We start from the raw sequence: 19,604 nt of genomic DNA, 5'->3' as shown, positions 1-19,604 counted from the left end.
TTCTAGGATCCTGGGGAAGTGTATTTGGAAAGGTAATCTAGAAAATAGGCTTCTCTTAGCCTAAAGGAGTTAAATTTAATCGTGTCTCATCTACAGGTGTTTTAAATTCTTAAACATTTCTCAAATTTTAGCCATCTGCCAATAAATAAAGATAGCAATAAACTAAGTAATCTGAACAATAGAGAAAATTTCTTATATTATGAAGTAAAATTTATATCTTAGGATATGTATTAATTTGATATAAAAAGGTTTAGGAAAACTTAAAAAATGATAGACAATCTAAAAGCCTTTTGCACTGACATTTTTTACCCCAGTTTATATATTTTACGTTAGACAAGAAAATAAGTGAACAGTAATTATTTGATTATTTAGAAATGAAAGAAAACTGTTTTTTTCTTGAACATTCTTGACAGAGTATGAAATAGTCTTGCAGAGAATAAATATTTTTTCTACCATTTCCAAAATGCATAGACAAATATAATCTAAACTTGCTCTCTAATCACTAAAATATTCTTTTTTTTTTTTTTTGAGACGGAGTCTTGCACTGTTGCCCAGGCTGGAGTGCAGCGGCACGATCTTGGCTCACTGCAAGCTCCACCTCCCGGGTTCACGCCATTCTCCTACCTCAGCCTCCTGAGCAGCTGGGACTACAGGTGCCCACCACCACACCCGGCTAATTTTTTGTACTTTTTTATTAGAGACAGGGTTTCACCATGTTAGCCAGGATGGTCTCGATCTCCTGACCTCATGATCCGCCTGCCTCGGCCTCCCAAAGTGCTGGGATTACAAGCGTGAGCCACCGCGCCCGGCCTAAAATATTCTTAATGTGTTTTGAGCTGTGTTGTTTCCATTAAAATGTGAAACTACACAACTGGAAGAATATCGAGTAGAAATGCTTAAAAATAACTGCAGCAGAAAGTTAACCCAACACTCAGTTATGACCTCTTGATGACAGATACACAACTTTCATATAATCAGGCACTTAAAGAAATCACTTCCCTCTTAAAATACTTCATGCAAAAAGAGATGTGATCACGTACTGCTGTGAGCACAAATGTCTGGGCATTTTCCCCCTTGGCTAATATATTCAAGAATAAGAAACCAACAAGACATTGCAAATGAGAGCTTCTCTAACTGCTTCCAGGTGTCCAGGCCACCCAGCATTCCTGATAGTCCAGAACCATTCTGATGCAATTTACAAACATTCCTTCCTGGGAGAAGATGAATTGAGGCTAGTATTGAGCAGCCTGAGATAAATGATAGCAATGCTGCACACCATCGTGTTTATAATGCCTTCATCTTTTCTTTTTCTTTGTTCTCTGGCATTTGGGCAAAACTGGTGGGTGTGTTGGTAAAATATTTTGCAGATTCATTCTTTCTTTCCTTCTTTCTTTCTTTTCTTTTTTTTCTAGAAATGGTCTCACTATGTTGCCCAGGCTGGTCTCAAATTCCTGGCCTCATGCAATCCTCCCACCTTGGCCTCCCAAAGTACTCAGATTACAGGCATGAGCCGCTGCACCTGGCCTTTTTGCAGATTTTGAATGCACCATAAATGCTCTCAACAAGTCCATCACAATGTTCTAAACTGAAATTAGGGCTCTTGTCCTTAGCTGTACCTTAGTCTGCGGATATTTTTCTCCAGGTAGCCCATTCTTTCAAAGTCCCTATAAACCAGAACAGACTTTGTAAGAAGTATATCAAAAGACATATACAGAGAGCCACAAAAATATAAAGTGTTATTAAAAGAATAAATTGAAAAAGTCTCTAGAGAGATTGTTGATAAGAAAAAAATAGTATTGTAAGTACATAATAATGAGAAAATCGCTAAGACTCAGGGATTCTTAAACTATCTTTTGAGCCACTGGTCCCTTTGGTAAAGCTTGTGGACCTCCCTTTTCCAATGTAGGAAGATACAGGGTTTTTTTCTTTTTCTCCCTCATCTATGTTCACAGAACTGCTCTCTTCAGACTAAGAACACCCCTGGGAGTGAATAACACTGGCTCTTATTTAAAGTGTGAAGTGGACTGAGTTAATGTTGGATGTTCTGCAAAAGCCTTCTCTCTGCAGGCACCACCCTCTCTAAGTGCCTCTCCTTTCCCAGGTGCCAGCGTTCATCAATCCCCCTTACTTCGATGTCCTGTCCAGGCTTAATGTATTTGAGCAACACCCTGTGTTAAAGCCCTTTCCCCATCTTCTCACCAACCCCAACCCACAGATTCCCCAATTCCATGTGCCCCTCTCTCAGGTTTTATTCACATAAATAGAAATTTATAAAAATGGGACCGATTTTCTGGCAAAGCATATCAGATTGGGGGCACAGCAGTTTTTTGAATCACCCATGTCACACACACGCCCATATGGTATGTCTCCGTGGGAGCGGTGGAGAGAAGTGTCTTTGGCTTCCACTCCTGGCTTCCATTGAAAATTAGTGGGTACAATAAGAGTTGTGACGATTGCCTTGTGTGTGGGAACTAGGTGGAAGCAGAAACAAAGTCGTGTGGTCTTAGGAAAGTAACTGGGGCTTGTTAATGAATCAATGAATTTACACTAAGGTGTGTCCAAAGTGAAATCCATTTTACTTAAAACAGGATTACCTTTTAAAAATAAGATTTATTTCAATGTTAGGAATTAGGACAGCTTGAGTATGGTAACATTTTGAGGCACTTTTTCCATTTAATATATATGGAAATTTGACATAAATCTGGATATTTGAGTTTACCCAGCAACTATAGACTCACACAATGGACTAAGCTTCCCCTAAAGAGAAAAAAAAAAAAAAAAAAAAAAACACCCTGGAAAAGTAGGACTCACTTTTCCCCCTAAAATTATCCCACATAACAAGAAGCTCCAGAGCTGATATGTGTGCGGAGAACGTCTCTTTCCTGAAAGGAGTAGAGGTAGAATTTGGAGAGTTCCAGTCGATATGCTGATACTTACCTGTTTTAGATGCTATCCGAGGAGGAGGGAGAGGAGGGAACAGTGCAGTGATGCAACCTACTATTGACGCATCTTTGCCCTCCCCTTCCCCATCTTTCCACTCCTCAAATTGTAAACAAGGGCAATGGTTGGAAGATAAAGCTAGAAAAATAGGCTGACTCAGTTAAAACATTGTATTACTCATCTGAAATACTATGAGAAGCTATTTGGAGGATTTTAAACTATACAGATGATATCAAGTTCAAATTTTGGAGAAAAATCACTTTAAGATATTTAACATTCTAGTACTAACTACCAAAGTTCAAATGCTAACTGTTAAAGTTGGTCACTGGCCAGGTGCATTGGTGCCTATAATTCCAGTACCTTGGGAAGCCAAAGAGGATTATTTGAGGCCAGGAGTTTGAGACCAGCCTGGGCAACGTTAGCTGAAACACCAAAGCCTGTCAACACAATTGGATAGACTTTAGTCACAAGCCATTGTCTGCTCTGCAAACCCAACAAACTTCGTCTCAGACCATTGTATGTTCTTCAAGTTCATCGAATTCCCCTAAAAATTATTTGCTATTCCCCTAAAATTATCCATCTCCCTTCCCCTAAGAAAAACTGTATAACCATCTGTACCTCATTGTGTGTTGGGGTAATCATGCTATGATTGTTCCCTCCATGCATATTAATAAATGTGTATGTCTTTTCTCCTGTTAATCTGGTTTTTGTCAGTTAATTTTTCACTGTACCTTCAGAGACCAAAGGGGAAGTTGTCCCTTGGTCCCTACACCTCTGTCACAAAATACAGATTCAGGAGAGAAATGTAGGGTCCAGCCCCACAGGGTCGGTGGGTTTTCTTCCCGTGTGCGGAGACAAGAGAGTGTAGAAATAAAGACACGAGACAAAGAGATAAAAGAAAAGACAGCTGGGCCCAGGGGACCACTACCACCAAGACGCAGAGACCGGTAGTGGCCCCGAATGCCAGGCTGTACTGATATTTATTGGATACAAGATAAAGGGGCAGGGTAAGGAGTGTGAGCCATCTCCAATGATAGGTAAGGTCATGTGGGTCACGTGTCCATTGGACAGGGGGGCCCTTCCCTGCCTGGCAGCCGAGGCAGAGAGAGAGAGAGAGAGAAGAGAGAGAGACAGCTTACGCCATTATTTCTGCTTATCAGAGACTTTTAGTACTTTCACTAATTTGCTACTGCTATCTAAAAGGCAGAGCCAGGTGTACAGGATGGAACATGAAGGCGGACTAGGAGCATGACTACTGAAGCACAGCATCACAGGGAGACGGTTAGGCCTCCAGATAACTGCGGGCGGGCCTGACTAATGTCAGGCCCTCCGCAAGAGGTGGAGGAGTAGAGTCTTCTCTAAACTCTCCCAGGGAAAGGGAGACTCCCTTTCCCAGTCTGCTAAGTAGTGGGTGTTTTTCCTTGACACTGACGCTACCGCTAGACCACGGTCCGCTTAGCAATGGGCATCTTCCCAGATGCTGGCGTTACTGCTAAACCAAGGAGCCCTCTGGTGGCCCTGTCCGGGCATAACAGAAGGCTCGCACTCGTCTTCTGGTCACTTCTTACTATGTCCCCTCAGCTCCTATCTCTGTATGACCTGGTTTTTCCTAGGTTATGATTGTAGAGCGAGGATTATTATAATATTGGAATAAAGAGTAATTGCTACAAACTAATGATTAATGATAGTCATATATAATCATATCTAAGATCTATATCTAGTATAACTTCTTATTTTATATATTTTATTATACTGGAACAGCTCGTGCCCTCGGTCTCTTGCCTCGGCACCTGAGTGGCTTGCCACCCACAGAGAAAAGCATAACAGATTTACTGTGTGCACAGGCATGCATGGGAATCATACAAAATATGAATTCGGGCTGGGCGTGGTAGCTCACGCCTGTAATCTCAGTACTTTGGGAGGACGAGGTACGCAGATTACCTGAGGTCAGGAGTTCAAAACCAGCCTGGCCAACATGGTGAAACCCTGTCTCTACTAAAAATACAAAAATTAGCCAGGCATGGTCGTGCATGCATGTAATCCCAGCTACTCGGGTGGCCGAGACAGGAGAGTTACTTGATCCCGGGAGGTAGAGGTTGCAGTGAACTGAGATCGCACCACTGCACTCCAGCCTGGGTGACAGGATGAGACTTTGTCTCAAAGAATTTGGAGGAGGGACAGATGTTTGATGTTTAAATATCTTCTTCACTGGGGAGAAGGGAGATGGGGAGGTATAGAAGTAAATATGATTTTGAGGGAAAATGAATGAGCCCAAAGACCAAGGGCCTGGGACCAAGTTTCTCCGGGCTCTGTGGAAGGTGGTGTCACAGGTTATGGGAGAATGAAGAGCGGAAAAGCATGTCAAGCAAAGGCCATCTTATGCAGGTGAAATATCTCAGGTAATTTTGGAGCTGCTTTCAGAAAGAATAGTTGATAGCCTGTGGTTTGGTTCATCTGTCCTAGATCCTGAAAAGGGAGGGGAGCCTCGGAGAAAGCCTGGCTATTTCACCAATGTAAATTTTCTCCACAGATGCAAATCTCCTTTACAAAAGGCAGCTTTTCAGGTGTTAACAGAAAAACCAAAGTCTGTAAAATATTTTAAAGAGGTTTATTCTGGGCCAATAGGAATGACCATGGCCTGGGAAAAAACACAAACCCAAGAAGCTTTGAGTGAGCGGTCCTCACTCAAAGTGAGGTTACAACTCTGTTTATACATTTTAGGGAAGGAGAAGTCACAGGCAAAGTCATCAGTCCATAAATGGTTAGACACTGATTTGGCCCAAAAAGGTGGCATTATCATGACACGAGGGTTTATAGGTCATAGGTGTGTTCAGAGAGTCTCCAATTTGCAATTGGTTAAAGAAGTAAAGTTTTGTCTAAAAATTTGGAGTCAACAGAAAGGAATATTTTAAGTTAAGATACTATTAACTTAAAGTCCATTTTGGGCCGGGTGTGGTGGCTCATGCCTGTAATCCCAGCACTTTGGGAGGCCGAGGCAGGTGGATCATGAGGTCAGGAGATCGAGACCATCCTGGCTAACACGGTGAAACCCTGTCTCTACTAAAAATGCAAAAAATCAGCCGGGCGTGGTGGTGGGTGCCTGTAGTCCAAGCTACTTGGGAGGCTGAGGCAGGAGAATGGTGTGAACCCGGGAGGCAGAGTTTGCAATGAGCCGAGATCATGCCACTGCACTCCAGCCTGGGCAACAGAGTGAGACTCCGTCTCAAAAAAAAAAAAAAAAAAAAGTCCATTTTGTTAGTGTTATGATGTTTCTGAACTCCAAGGGAAGGAGGAGATAATGAGGCTTGCCTGACCTCTTGTTAGTGGTGGAAGAGATCTGAGTTACCCTGAGTTACCAGCAGCAAATCCCTACTAATCTGCAGCAACTTCAATTCTTGCCTCCTCAGAAGAAAGAATTCAACTGAGGGACATAAAGCAGAAAAAGAGACCAAGGCAAGTTTCAGAGCAGGAGTGGAAGTTTATTTAAAAGGCCTTAGAACAGGAAAGAAAGGAAAGTTCACTTGGAAGAGATCCAGGAGGGTGCATGAGGAGTAGAGAGAGGTCCAGTGCCCTGTTTTAACTGTGATCCTAGGACTTTCATAGGCTTGCCTCTTTCTCATGATTCTTCCCTTAGGGTTGGCTGCCAGCATGTGCAGAGCCCTCCTTACCCTTGGGAAGTGAGCATGCGCAGTGTTTTTAGGAAGTTGTATGCATGCCCATCTGAGGCTTTCTTCCTTTTTACAGTGAAGTGTACCCGGAAGATCATATTTCGCCATTTTTGACTCTTAATGTGCATGCCCAGGAAGTTTCTTCTCCCTGGGGTCTGCCTTTAGTTAATACTTTAATGTTGACAGGTGTGGACCCTCAGAAAATAGCCAATTTATCACTATTAGAGAGGCAATGTGATAATTGCCGAACCATCCGACATTTCTAATGGCTGCAGGGAAGAGGTCTCTCCTGCCCCACTCAGACCTAACTACCTGTAACACTCTCATCCCATCATGACCAGGAGTTCAGTTTTTCAGGCTTCTCTGGGGTCCCCTTGGCCAAGAGGTGGCCCACTCAGTCATTTGGGGAGGTTTAGGATTTTAGTTTAGTTTATGCTAGACTATTCCTGTCTGCAGGGCCTCTGAATAACCATCTTGAAATATGTCAAAGAAGTATATTTTGGGGTAATATGTTTTTGGTTTCCTTTACACACAAAAAATATTGTATCTTAAATAATCTTTGATCGACTAGACTGTTTCACAACCTATAGGGAAAATAGTTAAGTTGAAAAAACCTGGTGACAACCCAAATGTTTCTTGTCTGTAGTAATACAAAATATTTTTTCCATAAAAATGCAAATACACATGGCCGGGTGTGGTGGCTCACACCTGTAATCCCAGCACTTTGGAAGGCCGAGGTGGGCGGATCACGAAGTCAAGAGATCGAGACCATCTTGGTCAACCTGGTGAAACCCCATCTCTACTAAAAATACAAAAATTAGCTGGGCGTGGTGGCACGTGCCTGTAGTCCCAGCTGCTCAGGAGGCTGAGGCAGGAGAATCATTTGAACCCGGGAGGCGGAGGTTGCAGTGAGCCAAGATCGCACCAAAGCACTCCAGCCTGGGTGACAGAGCGATACTCTGTCTCAAAAAAAAAAAAAAAAATGCAAATACACTTTGGGAGGCCAAGGTGGGCAGATCACGAAGTCAGGAGATCAAGACCATCCTGGCCAACATGGTGAAACCCCATCTGCACTAAAAATACAAAACAAATTAGCCAGGCATGGTGGCGCGTGCCTGTAGTCCCAGCTATTCAGGAGGCTGAGGCAGGAGAATCGCTTGAACCCAGGAGGCAGAGGCTGCAGTGAGCCAAGATCACACCACTGCACTCCATCCTGGGCGACAGAATGAGACTCTGTCTAAGAAAAAAAAATGCAAATAAAAATTTTTGTCTGGTAGACTTGCAATTGATTTCTACCTTTTAGAAGAGATAATCCCCAAACATGACATTTTAAGACCTATAAAATATTAACCAGTATGCACCTATTAACAAGTTCATTTCAGCATTTTTGGTATCCTACATACACACATACCTGTTATTCAAATTTGTATTTGAATTTTTTGGTTTTTTTGTTTGTTTGTTTGTTTTTTGTTTTTTTAGACAGAGTCTCACTCTGCTGCCCTGGTTGTAGTACAGTGGTGTGATCTTGGCTCACTGCAACTTCCGCCTCCCAGGCTCAAGTGCTTCTCTGCCTCAGCCTCCTAAGTAGCTGGGACTACAGGCAAGTGCCACCCCGGTCAGCTAATTTTTGTATTTTTAATAGAGATGGGGTACAGGGTTTTACCATGTTGGTCAGGCTGGTCTCAAACTCCTGACCTCAAATGATCTGCCCACCTCGGCCTCCCAAAGTGTTGGGATTACAGGCGTAAGTCATTGCACCCGGTCTGAACTGTTTTCAGTATCTTAATAGTTCTCTGATTAATTAATGAGTTAAAGGAAAAAAAAGGAAATGTGTGACATGTCTATATTTTATATTTGGCAAGAGTCATAAATGTCCCTTTTTGAAAATTATAGTTTAGAAAGTATTATATAACGGTTCAGGCAAGGGGTCTTCCTGGTTTGACAATAATAAATGCAAACTCGTGATTACATTTCTGTGATCCTCCTCTATATAGCTGTCACGTGACACGCGAATTAATCCTTTAAACTCTCACTCCAAAAATCCTGCTCCAAGAACTTTTATTAAGCTTGTTTTAATCCTAAAGAAAGTCTAAATTTAGCTTAAATCCAAGGGGGAAGGGGGACATAAACCAAAAGGAAAAAAAATTATATAAAGAGACATGGAGTAAGCATAGAGGGAGGGCTTTAAACTCTCATAAATCTCAGTCAAATTTTTGCTAGGTTTGAGAGAAATTATTTGGCTCACTTCCCTTACATTCTCTTTCTCTCCAGGCACTTGTCCCCTGCCACAATCAACTTTTAGAATTTTAATGCAAAGCAGCTCACTGCCTGCCTTCCCCATTTGCTCGTAGCTAATTCTTCCTCTCCTGCCCTTCATGCCTTTCTGGGGTCAGATTGCATTCATGGGTTTACTCCCAATAGCATTTAAACAAAATAAAATTAAAAGGATCACTGAAAGTCCAGCCCAGTTCTGATTCATTGCTCATTGGAAGAAGATAATCTCAGCTTATTGGTGGTTGCTCATTTTTTCATTTAATGAAAGACATCTGGATTTAAGACAAATAAAGCTGTGATGAAATACTTTGAACATCTGGAATCACAGAGAAGTTCCTGAATAGAGTGGGAAAAAAAGTAAGATAAAATATATCACTGTTGGCAAGGTGTGGCTCATGCCTGTAATCTTAGCATTTTGGGAGGCCAAGGCAGGGGGATCTCTTGAAGACAGGAGTTCAAGACCAGCCTAGGCAACATAGTGAGACCCTGTCTCTACTAAATAAATAAAGAACACTATGGTCTTTGTCCCTGTGGGGACTTTTTATAAGGGCACTGAGTCTTATAAACAACAGAAATTTATTCTTCACAGTTCTGAAGGCTGGGTAATCCAAGATCAACATTATCAGTAGATTCAATGTCTGTGAAGTGCATTCTTCCTGTTTCAAAGATGGATGTCTTCTCACTGTGTCCTCACATGATGGAAGGGGTGAAGGATTTCTCCTGGCCTCTTTTATAGGGACACTAATCTTATTCATGAGGGCTCCACCCTCATGACCTATTCACCTCCCAAATGCCCCACCTCCTAATGCCATCACCTTGTGGGCTAGGATTTCAACATATGAATGGAGGGGGGCACAAACATTCAATCTGTAGCACCTTGTGTAAATTGTATAGCTATGAACTACTTGTGTAAATAAAAAATGAAATAAAATATTAAAGGAATAAACTAGAAAAATAATGAGTAAGCATTTAAAATATTAATCAACAGTGCCCAACTTTGTTTTTTTGAGATGGGGGAGTCTCATATTTTGGGGCATCTGTTTCTGAGCACCCAAACTGGGGCATCAGCCATGATGCTTTATGATGGGGAGGAAAAGGATCATTCCTTTTCCACCTCTATGTGTGCTATCAAATGATATTATTTCACTCTGGCAGAATAAGTGTTCAAAGTGTGGCATTACTTTTTTTTTTTTTTTTTGGTGATGGAGTCTCGCTCTGTCACCCAGGCTGGAGTGCAGTGGTATGATCTCAGCTCACGGCCCCCTCCACCTCCCAGGTTCAAGCGATTATCCTGCCTCAGCCTCCCCAGTAGCTGGGACTACAGGCACATACCACCACACCTGGCTAATTTTTGTATTTTTAATAGAGACAGGGTTTTACCATGTTGGCCAGGCTGGTCTCAAACTCCTGACCTCGTGATCTGCCTGCCTCGGCCTCCCAAAGTGCTGGGATTACAGGCATGAGTCACTGTGCCCGGTAGCATTCCTACTTTTTAATCCTACTCCTCCCAATCTAATACCCCAAAGCTGGGACAACCAAAATGAGGCACAAATCACAATCATCAAGGTTTATTAAGCCAGCTTTAAGCACGTCTGGGAAAAACACAAGCCACAGACACATCTGTGGCTGTTTTTTCCAAAGAGACACTCAAGTGTTTTCGTATTTATACATTTTCTTAAAGTTGGGAAGGAGTGTAGGAAGAGGGGCAGGTAGGAGGTAGGGCAAATGGTTACATTCCCGGGGGCTTTGGTTAGTGCCTGGTCAATCTACATTTTACATAAGATAAGGTGAAGGTTTGAAGAGAAAAAGGGAGTAAAGGAAGATTCAGTTATGCAGGCATCTCTGGCTAGGTGGAGAAATGAGTCTTGTCTTTGTTCTGCACCTGGGAAGATAAACTTGTACTACACTATCAGTGTGGAACTGAACAGATTTTAATTTTGGGAAGACCTTAAGTTAAATTGGCATGTCCTTGTTTATAGGAGACCGGCAAAGAACTTATGAATGATGTGTGGGGGCAGCCCTTCATAGATGCTTGAGGCCTTTTATCTTTCCATGGGGATCTGGCTGATGCATGTTAGTAACAGCTGTTCATTTGGAAGAGGGTGTTGCCTAACTCAGCCTCGCAGCTTAACCTCTTTTGCAATAAGAAGTTTGGGGGTCCTGCGATTTTTTTTGTTTTCCTTTATACCTCAAATTATCCTTTTGTTATCTTCCTTTCTTCTTCATCAAAACTCCTATTTTGAACTTAAATAGCCCTCAAGACCACCTGGACTAGTTGAAATTCTCTCTTTAATATGCTCTCAAAACTCCTTATACTTTTCATTCTTCTCAGTTTTCATAATTTTGTTTGATAACCTTGAAGAACTATTTGTTTAATATGAGTCCCTCCACCTAGACCCTAAGTTCCATGAGGGCAAAACTGTTGTCTGTTTTATTCATAATTATATCCTTAATAACTAGCAAAGTGCCTGGTACATAGTAGGTGCTCATTAAGTAAGTGTTGAGTGAATATATTAATTTCCTCAGTATATTGCCTCTGTTCAATGGCTTCCAAGTAGGAAGCTTACAAAGATGGCATAGTATAGGATTCTTAAAAAGGCTTTAAAGTGGCTGGGAGTGGTGGCTCATGTCTGTAATCCCAGCACTTTGGGAGGCCAAGATGGGTGGATCACTTGAGGTCAGGAGTTCGAGACCATCCTGGCCAACATGGTGAAACCCCGTCTCTACTAAAAATACAAAAGTTGGCCAGGTATGGTGGCACGTGCATGTGGTCCCAGCTATTCGGGAGGCTGAGAGGCAGGAGAATTGCTTGAACCCAGGAGGTGGAGGTGAGATCATGCTACTGCGTCCAGCCTGGGTGACAGAGCAAGACTCTGTCTCAAAAAAAAAAAAAAAAAAAAAATTAAAGCTAGACTATCTTAAATCCTAACTCCACTACTTATTATCTGTTGTAAGGACAAATGCAAATTAAAAATAAGGCCAGATGCAGGGGCTCACGCCTGTAATCCCAACACTTTGGGAGGCTGAGGCAGGCAGATTGCTTGAAGCCAGGAGTTCAAGATCAGCCTGGGCAACATAGTGAGACCCTGTCTCTATGAAAAATACAAAAATTAGCTGGGTGTGGAGGCATGCACCTGTAGTCCCAGCTACTCGGGAGCCTGAGGTGGGAGAATCACTTGAATCTGAGGGGTTCGAGGCTGCTGTGAGCCATGATTGTGCCACTGTACTTCAGCCTGGGTGACAGAGTATGACCCTGTCTCAAAAAAACAAAACATACACACACACACACACACACACAGAGAGAGAGAAAAGAAAGAAAAAAATGAAAATAAAGGAAGAGATTTTTCATCCTCTCCTTCTTCTTAAAGCATTTATCAAAACAAAACAAAACAAAAACCCTTCTAATTGTAAGGACTTCCTCCTCTCTTTGAAATGTATAAAATTCCATTTGAAAATGATAGGCCTTTTGTCACTTTTAAGACCTAGGAGCCATCTCTTTGAAATGTAAACATCAAAGGAGATAGTACCCCTATCTTCTGTGGGAAGGTAGGAGCCTAACTTTGGTAGATACCTTGCTCCAAGCTGCAAAACTACCTCCTATTATAAAGAGATGAGATGCTTGTTTTTTCTTCTGGATAAAGCCAATTAGCTAACACCACAAAATATCAAGTAAAATGAGGATAACTATGTGTGACAAATGGTGCTGACAGACCTCTTACTATAATTGTTTATCTTGAAAACATATATATAGCTGGACATGGTGGCTCATGCCTGTAATCCTGGCACTTTGGGAGGCCAAGGCGGGAGGATCACTTGAGGTCAGGAGTTCGAGACCAGCCTGGCCAACATGGTGAAACCCCATCTCTACTAAAAATACAAAAATTTGCTGAGTGTGGTGATGGGAGCCTGTAGTCCCAGCTACTTGAGACGCTGAGGCAGAACAATCACTTGAACCCAGGGGGCAGAAGTTGCAGTGAGCCGAGATCGTGTCACTGCACTCCAGCCTGGATGACAGAGTGAGACTTCATCTCAAAAAAAAAAAAAAAAAAAAAAAAAGAGAAAAGAAAACATGTATGTAATGGGTTGTATCTGGTATCTGCTTGGCTATGGAAAAGGCTGAGATTTCTTTCTGTCTTTGCAATCTCTTAGCATATTGCCTGTAACGGGCATCACATTCTGGTTTAGTGCTTATTCAATAATAAAACTGTTTCCTTTCTCTTCTTTCTTTGCTGAGAGATTGGGAAGAGATTTTGTTTCTAATTTCTCCAACACTATGTAACCTTAGCCAAATTACTTTTAACTGTAAAATTGGGCCTCAGTTCCCTTGTCTATAAAATAAGAATCCCAATAGGATTCTTAGAGTCCTAATGAGATTTATAGGATTGTTGTGAAGATTAAAGGAGTTAATATTATAAAGCACTTAAAACAGTGCCTGCCATAAATCAAAAACTCAGTGAGCATTGGTTATTATCATACAAAAGTGATCACCATAGCAACTTGTAGCATTGATGCTCTGAGACATATCTGCATTTGAAAATAGTATCCTGGAGGCCACAATGTTCTCGATGGAAGTATTAATGTAGGCTCTGACAGGTAGAAAGGAAAATGTTGCCACGTATCTAACATCTGTGCTTTGTTGCATGTTGGTTAACTGTCTATTCAAGGGTGAAGGGGAGTTCTGCATGATATATTCTTTACATATTCTGTAGCTTAATTTTGGTAATATTTTTAAAACTTCAAGAACAGAGTTTTTATTTTCATTTGTCTTGTCAAACTCATCCAATAACTCAATATGCTCCCTGGTTTCAAATTACCCCTTTTGGTTACATAAGAATTTTACATTTAGCCATTTCTGTTTCAGCTTCATTTTCAGTATTCTAGTGTGGTGTTTTTAATGATTCTCATTTCATTATGTTTCCATTTTAATTTCTTAAACCGATTTAGATTATATATATTATTAAGTAGGGGAAAAGGCAATTTGAAGGGGAAAGCAAACTATTTTACTGATAATACTATAATAATTTGGTAACGAATTATCCCTTTGGGGTTTATGTTAAATTCTAAAGCAATAAAGTATGTTAGCTGCAAACATTTACAATAAAGTAATTGCCAACTGCATAGAGGTTATTTCATTTCAGAAGTTATAGGTCAGTGTTAGGGCTGAGTTCAGTAAACTGGAGGCAAACGCTTAACATTATAGTTGAAATAGGGCCATATTAGAAGTGCTGTTGTGTGATCACATTTTAGTGTCTATTATGTCTTGATTAAGACTCCCTTGGAGATTCCTTTTTAATGGAATTTGAGGGATTAAAAATGGCTTCACAAATCACTTTTTAATCTGGTGAAGTAAGCAGGGAATGAAAAACATCATGCTGTCATTTTCAAGAGCAGGGAAAGTTGTAAATAAAGAAAACAAATTAGTGGCTACTTCACACCTCATCAGCTACCTAACAACCTGTTACCAGTTAATTACACACCTTTAAAATGCATGTATAAGAGAAATTATTCAGAAATCAGTTTCTCTAAAGGGGAGGGTGGCAGACAAATAACAACTCAGAACAAGTTTCATTTAACTATTTCGATGTTATAACCAACCACGAGGGGGAAAAAATTAATTTTCTCAAGAATAGAGTCATATAAGTGCCACCTCTTAGTGTTCTAGCTTCAAGGGTATCTCTGCCTATACTTACTCTAGGTGGGTAAATCTTTGTTCAGGACCTCCTGGGAAATAGAGTCTCCTATATCCCTTTGTGAACTATTCCAATCTTTTTGGTCTCTCAGTAGCATACACTCACTCTTTATCATGTCAGAGTTCAATCCCAAGCTATTAGAGAATAATTACACCACAGAAGACAAAAGTCAAACACTACTACTCTCGAGAAGTTTGGGCCAGGTGTGGTGGCTCATACCTGTTATCCCAGCACTGCGGGAGGCTGAGGTGGGAGGATTGCTTGAACCCAGGAGTTCAAGACCAACTTGCCTGGGCAACATAGCAAGATCCTGTCTCTATTTAAGAAAAAAAAAAAAAGAAGTCTGAGCAGTGACGTTTTGAGATGACTGACTAGAGGCACAAGACACTCAGCTCCTCCACAAAGAACCAAAATAGTGAGTAGATATTCACACTTGGAACAGAACATCTAAGAGAGAAAGCTAGAATTTAACAAAGTGACAAGAAACATCTGAGGCACTGAAGGAGCCAGAGGTGAAACCGACAGCCCAGCCAGGATCAGCTGGGAGCTCAGAGAGGCTCCTCAGTGCAAGGAAAGGGGAAGTGCAAGATCCCCAGTGGTTCACATCCTTACCACAGATTCCTGTAATACTAGCCATGGGAGAGTTCCTCAAGCCCTGCAGGCCCTGAGACTGGCATGGGGAGCTCCCTAGAGTCCATGAGAGAGTTTTGCTCCAGAGAGGGAGCTCATAGTGGGTCTCACACCACCCCATCCCCTAACTCCCAGGCATCTGCAGCATGACACCATTTTGAGAGCCCAACCTCCACCAAGCTACATCCTGTCCCAGCGCCCCACAGCTCCTGCATCTCCACCTCCCTGGAGCCCCAGTGACATTTCCCCACATCCACCAGAAGGGCTACAGAGGTGAGATGCCAGTTGGAACCAGTAGAACAGCAGGGTCCCCAGCAATCTAGCCCATACAGTGTCCTATACACTGGGGAGAGAGAGGTGCAGCACACCAGGGAGGAGGGAGCCAAAGTGCTTACGCCCGAGAGTCTGAAATCCATCTACCTTAAGCTGTGGTCACAGACAGCAACCCTAATGCTCTCCCCAGCAGCAGGGCTGCCATGCACTTGCATATGCCCAGAGTCCGGGCTATCCTTGCCAGCTGCTCCAGCCACTGCTGTTACTGGGAGCCAAAGTACATACTGTCCAGAGTCTGAACCCCACCTTCCTGGGATGGCTACCACAAATAGCACCCCCATCCCCAGCAGGGCTACTGCACACTTGCATATGCCTTCAGGATGGGTTTTTACTGCCCACTGCCACTGCTACTATCCCTGCCTGAGCACACTGCCCAAGAATTGGGGATCGACCCACAATGCTCACCACAGCCTGTGGCCATATGCAACAATGGGGAGCTTAAGGATAGGCCCACCCAGACTGGAACCACACCCCCCAGTTCCCAAACCTTCCACCTGGGGACCCAGGGGTTAGCCTATCCTATCAGTCACCCAGGTGAAGATGCAAACCAGCAGGGGGCCTAATAATAGCCTCAGAACACCTGCCACTGCTGGCACCCTATCATACCTTCCAGAGGCCTGGGGGCCTGCCCTGCCCCAACCACTAAAGCCAACACTTAAGTGGACCAACAGGACACCTAAAAACAGACCCATCCTACCAGGCTTGGCCCCTCAGTGCCCCAAACACACCACCTGGGAGCCTGGGGCCACACCACCCCAACAGTTGCCCTGGGCGCACATGCACACAAGCAAAGGGCCTAACAACAGGCCTAGAAAACCAGCAACCAGCAACCAAGCATGCTGTCTGGAGGCCTGGGGACCTCCCTGCCTCATTCATAACTACTGGCATCTGGGAACTCCTCGTGGGGTCCTGAAGATGGGCCTGCCCAGCCTTCCATCACCACCACCACCAGCACACAACTGCATGTGCCACCTGGGGACCTAGGGAATGGCCTGCTTACACCATCACAGACAAAAAAAAAAGGAAATAAGAAAGAAAGAAAAAGAAAAGAAGGAAGGAAGAAAGGGAAAGAAGGAAAGAGAGAAAGAGGAAGAGAGAGAAAGAAAGAGAAGAAAGAAAGAAAGAAAGAAAGAAAGAAAGAAAGAAAGAAAGAAAGAAAGAAAGAAGAAAAGAAGGAAGGAAAGAAAGAAAGAAAGAAAGAAGCAAGACCGGCCAGCAAGTGCCACCTGGAAGCCTGAGAGTTGTCCTGTCCCCAGAAAAACCTCACCACAGCTTCCATTAACAACCAGAGCCCAAGCTACTGAGAAAATCACAAACACCACTGACTGAGTTTATAGCCGAGGAACTCCTATGAGCCTGCACTACTGCACAAACCGAGAATCAAAGCAAAAGTGCCCTACCCAACCAACACCATAGATTCACCTACAGGAAAAAGTCTTCCCCATGCAAAAGCCAATCCAAAAATAGAAGAAGAGACTGTTACACCTGATGTGCAAATGTCAATGAAAGGAAATAGGAGGCTGGGTGTGGTGGCTTACGCCTGTGATCCCAGCACTTTGGGAGGCCAAGGCGGGTGGATCACCTGAGGTCGGGAGTTAGAGACCAGCCTGGCCAACACGGTGAAACCCTGTCTGTACTAAAAATACAAAAAAATTATCCAGGTGTGGTGGTGGGCACCTGTAATTCCAGCTACTGGGGAGGCTGAGGAAGGAGAATTGCTTGAACCCGAGAGGCGGAGGTTGCAGTGAGCAGAGATCGCACCACTGTGCTCCAACCTGGGCAGCAAGAGCAAGACTCCATCTAAAAAAAAAAGGAAATAGGAAACATGAAAAAGCAAGGAAATATGAAACCTCCAAAGGAACATAATAATTTTCCAACAACAGATTTCAAAAAATAGTAATTTATGAAATGCTTGAGAAATTTATGAAATGCTTGAAATGCTTGAGAAATTAAAAATAACATTAAAGAAGCTCAGTGAGATACAAAAGGATGGAGATGAACAATACAAAGAAATCAAATCAGAAAAATAATTAACTATATGAATGAGAAATTCACCAAAGAGATAGACATTATAACAAAGAACTAAACAAATCCTGGAACTGAAGAATTCAATAAATAAAACTTAAAAATATAATCAAGAGCTTCAATGATAGACTAGATCAAGCAGAAGAAACTTGAAAAACTTGAAGAGAGGTCTTTTGAAATAATCCAATCAGACCAAAAAAAAAAAAAGAATACAAGAGAATGAGGAAAGGCTATCTGATATATGGGACATCATAAGTGACAAAATATCCAAATGTTTTGTGTCCCAGAAGGCAAGGAGAAGTTAATGCCATAGAAATGCCTATTTAACAAAATATTAGCTGAAAATTTCCCAGTTCTAGCAAGAGATTTAGACATCCAAATACAGGAAGCTCAAAGATCCCCAAACAGATACAACCCCAAAAAAGGCTTTTTCCTGTCATATTGTAGCCAAACTGTTAAAAGTCAAAGACAAAGAAAGAATTTTAAAACAGCAAGAGAACAGTACCTAGTCACATATAAGAGAATCCTCATCAGACTAAAAATTGACTTCTCAGCAGAAACATGACAGGCCAAAAGAGAGCGGAATGATATATTCAAAGTGCTAAGTGAAAAAAATGGCTACTCAAGAATAGTATACCCAGCTAAATTATCCTTCATAAATGAAGAAAAAGATAAAGACTTTCCCAGACAAGGAAAAGCTGAGGCAAATCATCTCTACTAGACCAGACCTACAAGAAATGCATAAAGGAGTTCTGTACTTGGAAGCAAAAGGACCATATCTACTATCATGAAAACACATGAAAGTATAAAACTAATGAATAGAGAAAACACACACATGAGAAAGAGATAGGACTCAAATGTTACCACTACAGAAAATCACCAAACCATAAAGATAAAAAATAAAAGAGGAAGAAAATAACAAAGGGTATACAAAACAACCAGAGAACAATTAACAGAATGACAGGAATAAGTCCTCACATATCAACAGTTACCTTGAATGTAAACAAATTAAAATTTGCACTTAAAAGATATAGACTGGATGAATGGGTAAGAGAACATGACTTAACTATGTCTTATCTACAAGAAACTTATTTCACATGTGAAGACATATATAGACTAAAAGCAAAGGGATGGAAAAAATATTCCACAAACAGAAACCAAAAATAAGCAGAATGTGCTAAATTTATAGCATATAAAACAGACTTTAAGTGAAAAACAGCAAAAAGAGACAAAAGGTAATTATATAATGATAAAGATATCAATTCATTCAGAGGATATAAAAATCTTTTTTCTCTCTTTTTTTATTTTGAGACAGAGCCTCGCTCTGTTGCTCTGTCACTCAAGCTGGAAGGGAATGGCACAATCATGGCTCACTCCAGCCTCAACCTCCTGGGCTCAAGCAATCCTCTCACCTCACCCTCAGGCACATGACCCGTACTTGGCTAATTTTTTAAAATTTTGTGTAAGATGGGGTCTCACTATGTTACTGAGGCTAGTCTGTAACTCCTAGCCTTGAGTGATCCTCTTGCCTTGGCCTCCCAAAGCTCTGAGGTTACAGGTGTGAGCCACCGTGCCTGGGCAAGAGGATGTAATAAGTCTAAATATATATGCACCCAACACAAGAGCACCTGGAAATGTAAAACAAATATTATTAGCTCTAAAGTGAGGAATAGGCTCCAATATAATAATGGTTGGGGACTTCAATACCCCATTGTTAGCAACTGATAGATTATCTACACAGAATATCAACAAAGGAATATTGGGTTTAAACTGCATATTTTAGATCGAATGGACCTAACAGACATTTACAGAGCTTTTCATCTGACAGCTACAGAGTACACATTCATCAGCACATGGAATATTTTCAAAGATAGCCCATATGTTAGAATACAAAACAAGCCTCAACAAATGTTTAAAAATTGAAATCATATCATGTATCTTCTCTGACCACAATGAAATAAAACTAGAAATAAAAAACAAGAGGGTTTGTGGAAACTGTACAAATACATGAAATTAAACAATATGCTCCTGAATGACCATTGGG

Source organism: Pan troglodytes, chromosome 6, assembly GCF_028858775.2.
Source record: "Pan troglodytes isolate AG18354 chromosome 6, NHGRI_mPanTro3-v2.0_pri, whole genome shotgun sequence".
NCBI lineage: Eukaryota > Metazoa > Chordata > Mammalia > Primates > Hominidae > Pan > Pan troglodytes.
This window is presented reverse-complemented; position numbering follows the sequence as displayed.